The sequence below is a fragment of the Lissotriton vulgaris genome, chromosome 3_1 (genome assembly GCF_964263255.1).
Source record: "Lissotriton vulgaris chromosome 3_1, aLisVul1.2, whole genome shotgun sequence".
Taxonomy (NCBI): domain Eukaryota; kingdom Metazoa; phylum Chordata; class Amphibia; order Caudata; family Salamandridae; genus Lissotriton; species Lissotriton vulgaris.
The window spans coordinates 1,206,903,487-1,206,916,965 of record NC_141689.1 but is presented as its reverse complement, the minus strand read 5'-3'; the positions used below and the strand labels follow the sequence as shown (position 1 = coordinate 1,206,916,965).

The 13,479-nt window shown below is 40.1% G+C and overlaps 1 protein-coding gene and 1 pseudogene across 1 annotated transcript in view; one reads left to right on the top strand and one right to left on the bottom strand.

Moving 5' to 3' along the window:
* LOC147727649 (cysteine-rich protein 1-like) overlaps positions 1-13,479 on the top strand; it is a 501,069-nt gene that overhangs the window by 42,098 nt on the left and 445,492 nt on the right. The window lies entirely within an intron of this gene.
* LOC147727650 (uncharacterized) lies at positions 9,474-10,834 on the bottom strand (annotated as a pseudogene).

Sequence of the window (13,479 nt, the reverse complement as noted above, 5' to 3'; positions counted from 1 at the left end):
AGCAAAACTGAAACTACTTGCCAGGTTCAAAAGTTCAGGCTCATCATTAGTAGCCATTTCCTGTAGTGCTTCCTGAGGGGCCCCTCCAGAGTTCAGTTGCCAGTTGCAACTATTATGTGACCCTGCTCTGAACCTCAGAATAGTTACACATATGCCACAAAGGTCCTGAATTACAGCTAAGGGAGACAAGCAGGAGCCAGGCTGGAAGTTAAAATCCATTAATCAGCCCCTAATTCATTATTGTCAGTTGGGGCAGGGCAGGTGTTGTAACTAATTTTGCAACAATGAAAGCACTTAGCAAGTGCAAAAGATCACTAATCAGGGCGCACTAAGGAAGCAGGTGCCAGCTAAAAAAATATTCTGTGACATATTAATCAGCCCCAAATTAATTCAGGTCACTTGAGGCAGGGAAGGTGTGCTTTGCTTTGCCGAAAATAATGTACACTGGACAACCAGAGGGTGTGGTGATGAAACAGAGGGTGGCATGGGTGGGCCAGAGGGTGGCATGAGTAGTCAGAGAGTGGCAGTGGTGACAGAGAGTGGCAGTGATGAAGAAGAGTGTCCCAAACAGGCTGGACACGTAGAAACAACAAGTTCGCGAAACTTGCGACCCGACAGGTAAGTTTGCAAATTGCGAAATTGTAAAAACCCTCGCGAACTGGCAGAAACACGGGCGAACACAAAAAAAAAAAATCCGCAAATTCGCGGGAATTCGCGGATTTTGCGGATTGCGAATTCGCAAATCCGCAAAATTCGCGAACGCGAGATCCGCAAAATTCGCCCATGCTTAGCCAAACATTCAACCTGCTTTTAACCATGGTGTCCTGAGATGCAGATACTGCAATCAACTACTCACCTATGGGGAGAAAAGTGTCCAGCTCATGGTTCGAGCATTTGAGAACCATCACTGCCCTTCCCACCCCTAATTTTTTTGTTTTTTTTGCTCCTGTTGAGCAGTTTCCATTCCCTGTTTTTGTTCCTGTTCAGTTAAAAGAAGAAAACCAAAAGTTCTTTTCAGAACTACCTCCAATTCTCATCAAAGAGCTATATTCTTAAAAAAATGAAGAGTAAGTGAAATATAGTGCATTGATAATTGAAAGGAGAATGAGTAAGAAAGAACAGAAAGGTATGAGAGGAAAAAAGAAGTGAAGTAGGAGGACTGTAAGAAGGTGAGTGTTAGAAAAGAAAGTTATGAGAAGAAGAGTGAATATGGGGAATGTTGATATTCAAAGAAAATGTTGAAAAGGAGGGGTGTGGAAGGGTAAGAAAAGATGCATTGCTGGAGTTGAAGGTAGAAGGCCTCATTTATGAAGCCATGCGTCACTTTAACGCCACCAAAGCATCACTTTTTGTGACACAACATTCCAATAAAAAATGCACCTTATTTATTCATATTTACAAAGTGCTGTTTCTTGGTAAATACATCACTTTGTACACCCCTGTGCCACATTATTCCTACGTCAGGTGTAATGTATGCAAAAGGGACGTATTGACGCAAGAAAGGGTCGTAGAGGTGACACAGTGAATAAACTGGAGGCCTCATTTCTGAAAAGTGACGCATCGCTACGTGAAAACAGCGATGCGTCACTTTTCTGGACGCACTCCTTATGACATTCCAGATATGTCATATTTAATTTATGACTAATCAATTCGCAAGGAGTTACAGATATGTCAGTATTTCTGACGTATCTGTAAACACAAAAGTAACGCATTGCTGGAGTGCGTCACAAAAGTGACGCAACTCCAGTAATGTGTCCTTTCACATGGAAAAAGCACCATGTGAAATGTCTGCTGTGAAGCAGGCGCAAGATTTTAACGCAACAGCATCCTAAAAGTGACGCAGTGAAATATCAAAGATTTCACTGCGTCGCTATTACAAAGCTTTTTGCGGTAAATACATCACTTTGTAAACCCCTGTGCCACATTATTCCTACGTCAGGTGTAATGTATGCAAAAGGGACGTATTGACGCAAGAAAGGGTCGTAGAGGTGACACAGTGAATAAACTGGAGGCCTCATTTCTGAAAAGTGACGCATCGCTACGTGAAAACAGCGATGCGTCACTTTTCTGGGCGCACTCCTTATGACATTCCAGATATGTCATATTTAATGTATGAGGAATCATGTCTCAAGGAGTTACAGATATGTCAGTATTTCTGACGTATCTGTAAACACAAAAGTAACGCATTGCTGGAGTGCGTCACAAAAGTGACACAACTCCAGTAATGTGTCCTTTCACATGGAAAAAGCACCATGTGAAAGGTCTTGCGTCAGTCTAACACCTGCTGTGAAGCAGGCGCAAGATTTTGACGCAACAGCATCCTAAAAGTGACGCAGTGAAATCTCATAGACGTAGATAATCTACCTAGATGCGTCACTTTTTAAATATAGCGCAATGAGGCGCATTTTTTTTCACCGCTGGTGCGATGGTGCTTTCCCCACGTGAAAGGACGCATTACTGGAGTTGCATCACTTTTGTGACGCACTCCAGCAATGCGTCACTTTTATGTTTACTTTTAGTTCAAAAATACTGACTTATCTGTAACTCCTTGCGCCATGATTCGTCTTACATTAAATATGTCACATCTAGAATGACGTAAGGAGTGCGCACAGAAAAGTGACGCATCGCACCAGCGGTGTAAAAAAATGCACCTCGTTGCGCTATTTTTAAAAAGTGACGCATCTAGGTACATGGGTCACTTTTTAAAACTCTGCGCCACATTATATCTGCGTCAGGTATAATGTATGCAGAGGGGGCATTCCCCCGCAAAAAGCTTGGTATTAACGACGTACTGAAATCTATGAGATTTCACTGCGTCACTTTTAGGATGCTGTTGCGTCAAAATCTTGCGCCTGCCTCGCGTCACTTTTATGTTTACAGATATGTCAGAAATACTGACGTATCTGTATCTCCTTGCAACATGATTCGTCATACATTAAATATGACACGTCTGGAATGTCATAAGGAGTGCGCACAGAAAAGTGATGCATCGCACCAGCAGTGTAAAAAAATGTGCCTCGTTGCGCTATATTTAAAAAGTGACGCATCTAGATAGATGCGTCACTTTTTAAATATAGCGTAACAAGGCGCATTTTTTTACACCGCTGGTGCGTCACAAAAAGTGACACACAGGTGGCGCAAAACTGGCAGCGCAAGGCCTTCATAAATATGGTCCTGGATTTTCCCCGTGCTTTGCTCCCCGGTGCGCGTACCAGGCGCTTCCCTGCGCAAATCGAAAAAAAAAAAATTTAATGCCCCGCAGGACCCTATTTTAGCCCCCACATCAAACCTAGGGGGTCAGAGGGGGTCTACTCTTCCCCCTTATGGTCATTTGCCCCTTTTTTTTTCAAACCCCTTGTGTCTCGATTTTACCGAGACACAAGATGGCGGCCGCTCCAGACTGTTTAGAATGTTTACAGACACCCAAGAGCCAATCAGCTTTCTGCGCGCAAGTCGCGTGTCGCGCCTGGAGCGCTCTCCGGTGCGCGCACCGGAGAGCGCCTATAGATATATATATTTTTTGGAACCTAAATTACTCAAAATCCACTGAAGCACATATCTTGAGACATAGCAAAGGCACATCGGGCTACCAGTCCCTACAATTTTGCCAAGTTTGGTGTATATCCATTCAGCTGTTAGAGCTAAAAGTGAAATCGACCGCCCTATGGAAATTAACATGGGGAAAACGCGTTTTGGGACCCCCCTTTTATCTCGGCCCCCGCTTGACGTATCCCCCCCAAACTTTCAGGGAAGAACCGAAGCTCGACGAGGCCATTTTCAGGATATTTTCAGGCAGATTCGTCAACCGGTGCCAAAGTTATTCCAAATAGAATTTTGAGATTTAACATTGAAAAAAATCCTAACTATAACTACCTACTGGCGACCGCCAGTAGGTAATATATATATATATATATATATATATATATATATATATATATATATATATATATATATATATATACACATAAATATATTTGCATTTATAAAAGCCTGTTCTCCAAAGCAATTTCCTCTATCTCTTTCTCGAGCTGAGAAATAACTCTGTCAAAAGATTGCCAAGGGAGTATGGTTTTCCTATATGTACGTTTTGGATGTTCTGTAATACAATCCTTTAGATCGTCATGTCTTCTTATAATATTATAATTTTCTCTTTTAGCTTTTCTGACATTTTTATGTGAGAAGTTAAAACCCAATATGTACCTAGTGATAGTTTGATTTGTATCCTTTTTAATTATCTTCAGTACAAGTAAACCCTTTCTATTTTGTGTTTTTACTCTTTTCTTTGGATATTATATATATATATATATATATATATATATATATATATATATATATATATATATATATATTCACTGAAAAAACCATAGGTTTCACACCAGGTATAGTTACCTGGAAATTTTACTGACATAAAACCATTGCAATTACACGTTATAGTTAGTTGGACTCACTATAACTTGCGCGTGCAATGCACTGCTGATGACGTCACATATTACATCACTCATGACATGGTCAGTGACATCACTCATGACATCACTGATGAGACCATCCAGTGAATGTGTGTATTTTTAAAAAATAAATATGTGTTATATATGTATATGTAAAAGTTGCTTGAAGAATAAATGTTTTAATAAGAGTTTACATGGATGTTTTAAAAAAAAAAAAATTGATTGGTTAACTGGCTTATTAAGTGTATTTTAGTGAATACATCTATTAACAAGTAATGTTTAAATATTTAAAAATATATGTATTTGTGTTTCACTTTGTTTATAAGTGGCTGCATGGGTTGGTGATTAGCTACATGTGTGTGTATATGGGTTATTAGATGTTTGTTTTAATATCATTATGAGTGTCTATATGGTTTGGTGGGGGTATTCCTCAGCACATAGATGCATGAGTGACTGACTCTCTGCTTGCATGTGTTTTGAAGACAGCATATGTGCAGGACTGTATGGGTGGATGAGTGTGTATATGTGTGTGTTAGTGAGTGAATGACTGTCTCACTAGAGTCTTTATCAGTAACTACATATGACTTAATCTACTACATGTGAATATTGATGTATATAAGTGAGTATATGTGAGAGTGAGGGATTGTAAGAGTTCCTGTTTAAATAAGTATGTTTTTCTATAAATGATTGTTTAAGAGAGTAAGTATGTGTAAGTTTCCTTATTAGTAAGGTGGTAGTGAGTGTATAGCTGTATATGCAAATAAATGGATGTTCAATAGTTTATTTGCATGTGTGAGTATGTGTGAGAGTATCTTTTGGATGACTGTCGGTGTGTAACAGGATGTATAGGTGTATCACTACATATGATGAGTGAGTATATGTATGAGTGACTATATAGAACTGTTGGTCAATGAGTGTATATAGATGGTGGAATTATTGAATTGGTTGTTGTAACTGGTATGGGTATCTCCATTTTTAATTTTTTTTTTCTATTTTGGAATATGTGTTTCCAGGGTTACATTACAGTGAAAGGAGGTCTGTCACTCTGTTACAAGGATGGTCTCATCAGTGATGTCATGAGTGATGTCACTGACCATGTCATGAGTGATGTAATATGTGACGTCATCAGCAGTGCATTGCACGCGCAAGTTATAGTGAGTCCAACTAACTATAACGTGTAATTTCAATGGTTTTATGTCAGTAAAATTTCCAGGTAACTATAACTGGTGTGAAACCTATGGTTTTTTCAGTGAATTTCAATGGTTTTTTAATAGCAAATATTTATAGGTATAAAAAGTGTAACATTTTTAAACGAATTTTATATTGTATAAATATGTTATTTTTTTAAAATAATTTTTGACCCCGAGGCGCTCCCGGGGCGCGTACCGGTGAACGCAACGGTAAGCGCAATGTTACGGCGCGCCCCGGGGCGCGTACCGGTGAGCGTCCCGATAGCGCTATTGCCGCAAACGAAAACCATATCGTGACGTATCGCGTAGCCGCCACGCCACGCCTTGCGTCATAAGACACGTATCGCATAGCCGCGAGATGCGTCTTATGACGCACCGCATAAGCGCCCAAGCGTATACGATCGCGCAACGTAAGCACCTGACTCGCTTACTCTACGCACCCGGGACGCGCCCAAGGGCGCGTAGCGTAAGCGCGTCAAGCCATGTGACTTTAAAATAACACTTTTCATTGGTTCAGAAGTTTTTTTTTCAAAATTTTGAGAAACTCACCCATTTCTCTCACTATTGATTTGCACTTGGAGAGAGCAAGAGGTGTTCTGTGTATTTTCTCATAATTTTCCTGATCTACAGCAATGGCTGCAAGGGAGTCATCCAGCAGTGATTCAGATGCTTTTTTGCCTGAGGACCCTCCTCTCCAGAAAAAAAAGAACCACTTCATCTGGAAATTTTATGACATCCCTGAAGGACAAAGAAAAGTTAATGCTGGTAAAGTAACCTGCAAAATATGTGGCAGTATTTTATCCAGAGGCAATCCTCTAAAAAAATATAGCTTTGGAAATGCCAATTTAATTAGGCATGTCAAAAGAAGACACCCAAATAATTATTCCAGGGAGAGTGTCAGGGAGCTGGCACGGAATTTACCAAGAGATGGCGGCAGCACCTCCACTGGTGGAGCAACACCTTCAGGAACAACACGTGAAGGAATGGTCCCTAACGTACAGCCGGTCTTTGCAGGCATTAAATTTCTATGCGTGGACTGTGACGAACTGCTCTGTTATGGGGAGCAGAGTGTTGAACTCATTGCTATAAAGAGACAGGAACACCGCTGCTCTCCCAGAACCTACATTTTCAATTTTTTTTGCTCCCGTTGAGCAGTTTTTGAATCCCTGTTTTTGTTATTCCCCTGAAAAATATCCCAAAAAAATATAAAATCGTTTTAAAAAGTATAAAAAAATATAAAACAACAAAAACAAAAAAAAGTTATTTTCAGAACTACCTCCAATTTATAAAAAAATGCTATTTTTTTTTTAAAAAGTGTCATTCTTTTTTCTCCATGGTACGCTCCCCGGTACGCGTACCTGGCGCTCCCCCCGCGAAAATCGAAAATTGTTATTTGTCCTACGGGACCCTTTTTTTGCGCCCACATCAAACCTAGGGGGTCAGGGGGTTGTACCCTGCCCCCTTTTGCTCATTTCCCCCTTTGATTTTTGCCACCTCTTGTGTCTCAATTCTACCGAGACACAAGATGGCGGCCGCTCCGGACTGTTTCGAATGTTTACAGACACCAGTGAGCCAATCAGCTTTCCGCGCGCAAGTCAAGTGGCACGCCCGGTGCGCTCCCCGGTGCGCGTACCGGGGCGCGCCTATAGATATATATATTTTTTTGAACCTAAATACTCAAAATCCACTGGAGCACATATCTTGAGACATAGCAAAGGCACATCGGGCTACCAGTCCCTACAATTTTACAAAATTTGATGGAAATCCATTCAGCCGTTCCGGCTAAAAGTGAGGTCGACCGCCCTATGGAAATTAACATGGGGAAAATGCGTTTTGGGACCCCCCTTTTATCTCAGCCCCCGCTTGACACATCCCCCCCAAACTTTCAAGCAAGGACCGGAGCTCGACGAGGCCATTTTGAGGAAATTTTCAGGCAGATTCGTCAACCGGCGCCAAAGTTATTCCAAATAGAATTTTGAGATTTAACATAGAAAAAAATCTTAACTATAACTACCTACTGGCGACCGCCAGTAGGTAATATATATATATATATATATATATATATATATATATATGCATCACAGTCCTTTCCGGTATGAAATAAGGCGGCACACCAAGAATCTGCACCAGAAGGTTTATTGTGCACAAAGAACAACGCGTTTCAGCCTGTCGGCTTTCGTCAGGTGCAAATGTCGGGCTGCAGCATTGCCATTTTTAAAGACATAACACTTTACAATCATGGAAACAGAAGACATACTCATCGAGTCCGCCGCCTAACTGGAAAACCAATCTCTCAACTGATTATAAATAAAGTTTTGAATACAATGTATAAATAATCAATGTGTTTCCTAGAAAAATTCATGATAATACGAAAAACAAATGTACATCGTAACATAAAATACAGAAAAGAATTTCAATAATGTCCAATTCATAGCAAATGCATGTCTCAGGGGCAAAGAAAGTATGGATACATTCATTGTATGCAAAATTATACATTTATACATACATTTCTGTCTATCCACATATGTACAATTGCATCCGACTACAATACAAAATTACCATATTGTAAGTCGTGAGATCACACCATCAGTAATTATATGCAAGTGCTGTAAAAATAAACATAGGTGCCCAATGTCAATGTAAAACTACATTAACATATATATAAATCATATTATGCCACCAAATGTCCTGATTGATTCATCTAAGGTTAAGGATCACGGACAATTGCCCAATCAATGAGGACTGCCGGCAATGAATGCAAAGCCAAATTGATGGATATCCTCAACCTATTGCTCCACATGAAATAGGATATGCATGCCCTAGTTCGACTCAATTTCCCAGATTTCGTTAACTTCAATTTATGCAGGGCAGCAGCACACAGACCAAAATTCCTAGTGTATCAAAGTGATGAAAAAGTTATAACAAGTGAAAAATAAGTGAATTGGAAAAAAGTGCAAAAGTGATAATGTAATAAGAAAATTGATAAAAGCAAGAATCAGAAATTTACCATGGAACAGAGGGACCAGCCGGTCCCAACCTTCCTAAACTCAAAGGCACCTAAGGTCTAAAATCTGTCCCTAGTGGGAAATTATCGGCCACCATAAAATCCGTACCTGAGCCATTCATGCCCAAGGGAAACTACCCAAGAGCTTCACGGAGCGAATGCCACAACCCGCTATTGAACTAAAAGTGCAAAATTCATATTAGAAAAATATGAATAAATTTAATATAAATAAATTACTTCCTACCCTATTCCCTATAAACCCACAACCTGCTAGAGAACTAAAAGTGAAAAGTAAACATTTTTGTTTTAATAACTGCAAAAATGTAACACATATATTAAAAATACAAACAATTCTTATACACAAAAATAGACATTACATGAATATAAAATATATACTAAAATGCATAACAATAGTACAAAAAGATATTTTTAACAACTATATTTTTGCAAACGATATTAAACACTTCGATATTTTTATAATCAATATTACTTACCTGAATTCGATATTCTCAACCTCGATATTCTTGCTGTCAATATTTCTTTTTTTTTTCTTCAGGTTTGCGTTGTGTTTTTATTAGACCACTGTTAGACATAGATTGAATCCTACAGTGATTACATACAGAAATAATGATGCATGTAGCCCTCCAAATGGCATGCACATATGATGTCTACTCATCGGGAGCTGTTAATCTAGTTTGATGTTTTGCAGGGTGATATTCTGCAGAGGTTCTAATATACACACTAATTTTCGTTCCACTGCAAGCATTCCTAACACAGGTGCTTCAAAAGGCATTCCGCAATGGTTAGGTTAGTGATAATGTCTCGTTCTTTGGGCTAAGGTCTACATATTCTTCTGTGTGAAGTAAGATTGTGCTTTAGACTGAAGCATCTTTCACATCCACTACAGTGGTAGGGCCTCACCCCTGTATGAATAGTTTGATGCACGATCAACGATCTCTTCCGACTAAGGCTTTTGTCACAGTCAGCACATTGATATGGTCTTTGTCCAGTGTGAGTCCTCAGATGTTCAATAAAAGATCCTTTCTGTCTAAACCTTTTCTCACATTCAGAACAGTTATATGGTCTCTCAATTTCGGAGACTTCAAATGTGTGCTTTCTCCTGTGTTTGCGAAAATGATGCTTAATAGTGACATTTTTAGAGTCATAAAACACATATGGCAGACTGTTTCTTGGGGCGTTTGGTTGACAAATAAGAAGATTTTCAATGTTCAGAGTGGCCTCAAATCCGTTGTAGACATCACTAGATTCTTCCCTGGTAATTCCTTGATGTGAATTTGAATGTTCCAGACTCAAACTACTTTTATTGTGGATAGTGCTCTCTACGTCAAGTTCCGGATTACTTTCTAGCCACAGCTGGCTTCCGGAGTGTGTTCCCTGATCAAGTTTCTGCAGTATCTTTATCTTCGCTTTTGAAGATATTGTCGCAAATGGATTTGTGTTTTCAGAACAAACAGCAGAAAATCTCACATCCCTTTCTTTGTTCATACTTCCATATCCTGTTGTTCGACTCATGGTTTCCATGTGATCGTGGGCAAAGGGATCCTCTCCTTCTTTAATACTGAATGATACAACTGCACGTCTACTTAAGTCATCATTTTGCTCAGAGCCCTGATGGTCTGTGCCATTAGCGTCTTCCTCTTCTTTAATCATCAATGAAGCATCTGGTACTACAACCATATCCCCTGCTGAGCGGGCTCAATGCAGATTTCATCAGCTTCCCGCAGATGACTTTCGACGATCACAGCTGACTCTTCCTGCATACTGGAACCATTATAAGCATTAGGAGAAGGATATCTTGTGGAGCAATTATTGTTGATCCGTCTCTTGTGGCACCGATTGTTCAAAGGGCAGCGCTCTTCCTCTTCTGAATCTCTTAATGAAAAAACAGCAGTAGCAATGAGGGGGCCCAGCGAAAGGAAAGCTTGTTGAATTTCCTTCATCACATTCTTGTAAAGCTCCGTCTGCCATTCATGTAAAAGTTTCCACTCTTCCGCAGAGAAATAGGCAGCAACATCAAGGAAAGTAACTGGTACCTTGTCTGACTTCTTCTCCGACATGTTGCGTCAGCAACAGAGTTAAAAATGCGTCTTGTCTACTTTCGGAACGGGGGTGATGGTCATAAAACCATGGGCATATCCAGAGCCTCTTTCCTGTTAATGATTATAAGTTGAGACTTAAAGTATCTTGGCATCTTGCATACAGAATTATCGGGATTGCTGCGCGCGCTCACTCAGCAACAGCGCGTCATTGCTGTCAATATTTCTGACGCATGATATTTCAAACTAGATATTTGTGCACCTCGACATTTTGTACTCAATATTCTGTCTCTACACCATATAGTTCATGGCCTTGTGCCTCCACATGAACATGGAACTCCTCAGTGCCTTGCAATATCCATAAAAATGTACTGCAAGGGGTACCATATATAGCCCTTATGCCTCAGGCTATACCTGTTGTTAAAGTCCCTATATTTATACATTGGCCCTGATTCACAGAGCTTAACGTACACATTTGTGTACGTTTACTATTTTTTTGTCATTTTTATTTGAAGAACCAAGTAACAATGAGCATATTCATCCACTTCCTTACAGTTTACATACAGTAACCATCTCATGTCTGAGGATTCCACAGGTGCTATCAAACCCTCCTCCCCCCTTACCATCTTCCTTGTCCATGATAATAATATGGCGGGTCTCCCAATTGCACCATATTTGTTCCCATATTTGGGGACATCCTTTGCTGTTGTACACCACTTTTTCAGCAAGCATACACCTGTCCATATATTTACTCCAGCCTTTAACCTCCAGGATTCTTCCAACACCCATCATTGGGCAATATCCAATTTTGCTACACTAAGTCCCAACACTGTCCAAATCTTCTGATATCACGGTGCCACAGCATATGTTCAGGATATATTATTTTGCTTACCCATTCAAGCCAACACCACCTGACTGACTCAGGTGGTCTGCGATTTCTTCCCAGTTCCCTTGAATTTGGGGCAGGCCCATGGTATATGGAAGTCTGTACCCTCTTCTCTGCAACCTTGTATACATAATCTAAACAATGCCCTCCCGACTTGCTGAAGTGTTGTTCTAGAGTTGTAAGAGAGATGTAGTATTCTAAGATGTACCACTCGGAAACTGGATCTTATTGCTGTGTCCCTCAGGCCTCTCAGTGCTTCTTCCCATTCCTCATCTTCAAGGATCCCCACATCCCCTTTCCCTTTGGTCCTCAGCTCAAGCTTAGTGTTGGAAGAGCCGTTTTGTATCTTTCTATATGTCAGGGACTTGGCTTTCCTGGTCATGAGGTCTTCCAGTAGTCTATCTTCCATTGAGTTGGACTCTGCTAGTATTGTCCATTGCGCCATGAGGTCTTGCAAGGTGTGCCATACCTGTAGGTAGTGAAATGTCTCCTTAGATGCCAGACTATACTCCTTCACCAGATCTGTTAGAGGCACTACACCCTTCTCTTCCATTGATCACCCAGTGTTGGGATACCCAACAGATCCCAGGTATGGAATCCATGTAGTTCCTCCTCAGGTCCCAAGGCAGCTGCATCCCATAGTGGTGTCATCTGTCTGAGTGTAGGAAAGTGCCCCTTTTTGACATGGTCACACCCATTGTTTGCCTGGTAATTCATGTGATTTTGACTGTAAGTGCACTGGGTCTCTCCTAACCAAGTCTACAGTGCTAGATCTCTTTCTCAAAACTGTGCTGTTTTATCCCCAATTGGCAATACCTTTGGTACTCCCTATAAGTCCCTAGTAAGTGGTAGCCCTGGTACCTAGGTCAGGGAGGCAAAAGAGAGTCCTTGAGGGCTGCAGCACACATTGTAACACCCTAAAGGACCCCTCACCAAACAAATACAGACTGCTGCTGCATGCTGCAAGTCTTGGTGCAGATAAAAGTGAAAACACAACATGGCACACAGCCTGTGTGCCATGCCCACAGACACTTCAAAATTAATAGGGTAACCCAATATTCCCAAGGAACTGGGTATAATCAATACCACAATAGAAAAATGTTCCTGAAGGAGTTATTTCATACTATTTCTACAATTTGTCAAATATTGTCACAGCAGTCAACATGAATTCCAAAGTACTCGAGAGATACATACAATTCATTAGCTATTTTATTGCAATATGTCAAATTGTATTTCATATGCATACGTATAAATCATACGACATGCCATCTACGGCAACACAAAAGATGTACTGTTAATCAGTTATTTGACATGTACAGTACTTACTGACACTTTTTGTACACACTATGGATAGTATTTACATATCTACCATATATACATATTGTTCAACAACTATATACATATTTAAATCCGTGATTCTATTTACAAAGAAGTGTCGTATCGTCGACGTTTTGGTCTCATATCCTACAAATCAATGAGACCATCATCCGGACACGTGTTGCACCATGAACCTAACACAAAATGATATACAACCAATCAGAATTACATTTATATACATATTCTCGAGAGTAAAATATGAATAGTCTGCTCACACCAACCTACTAAGTGTCTAAACATTGTGCCAAGGGATTAAAAACTCTGTATACACTTATATATAAATTAAGGGCGTCGCAATGGGGGCAATTTTTGCCCCGGATGTGGAAAACTTGTATGTGGCTGCATTTAAAGATGAGGTCATCTAGAAAAACAATCCCTTTGAACATCACATCAAAGAATATTTAAGATACATTGACGATGTATGTTTCATTTGGGAAGGGCCATTACAAAAGTTAAAGGACTTTCATGATTGGTTAAATGTACAAAACAAAAACCTACAATTCACCATAGAATACGACAG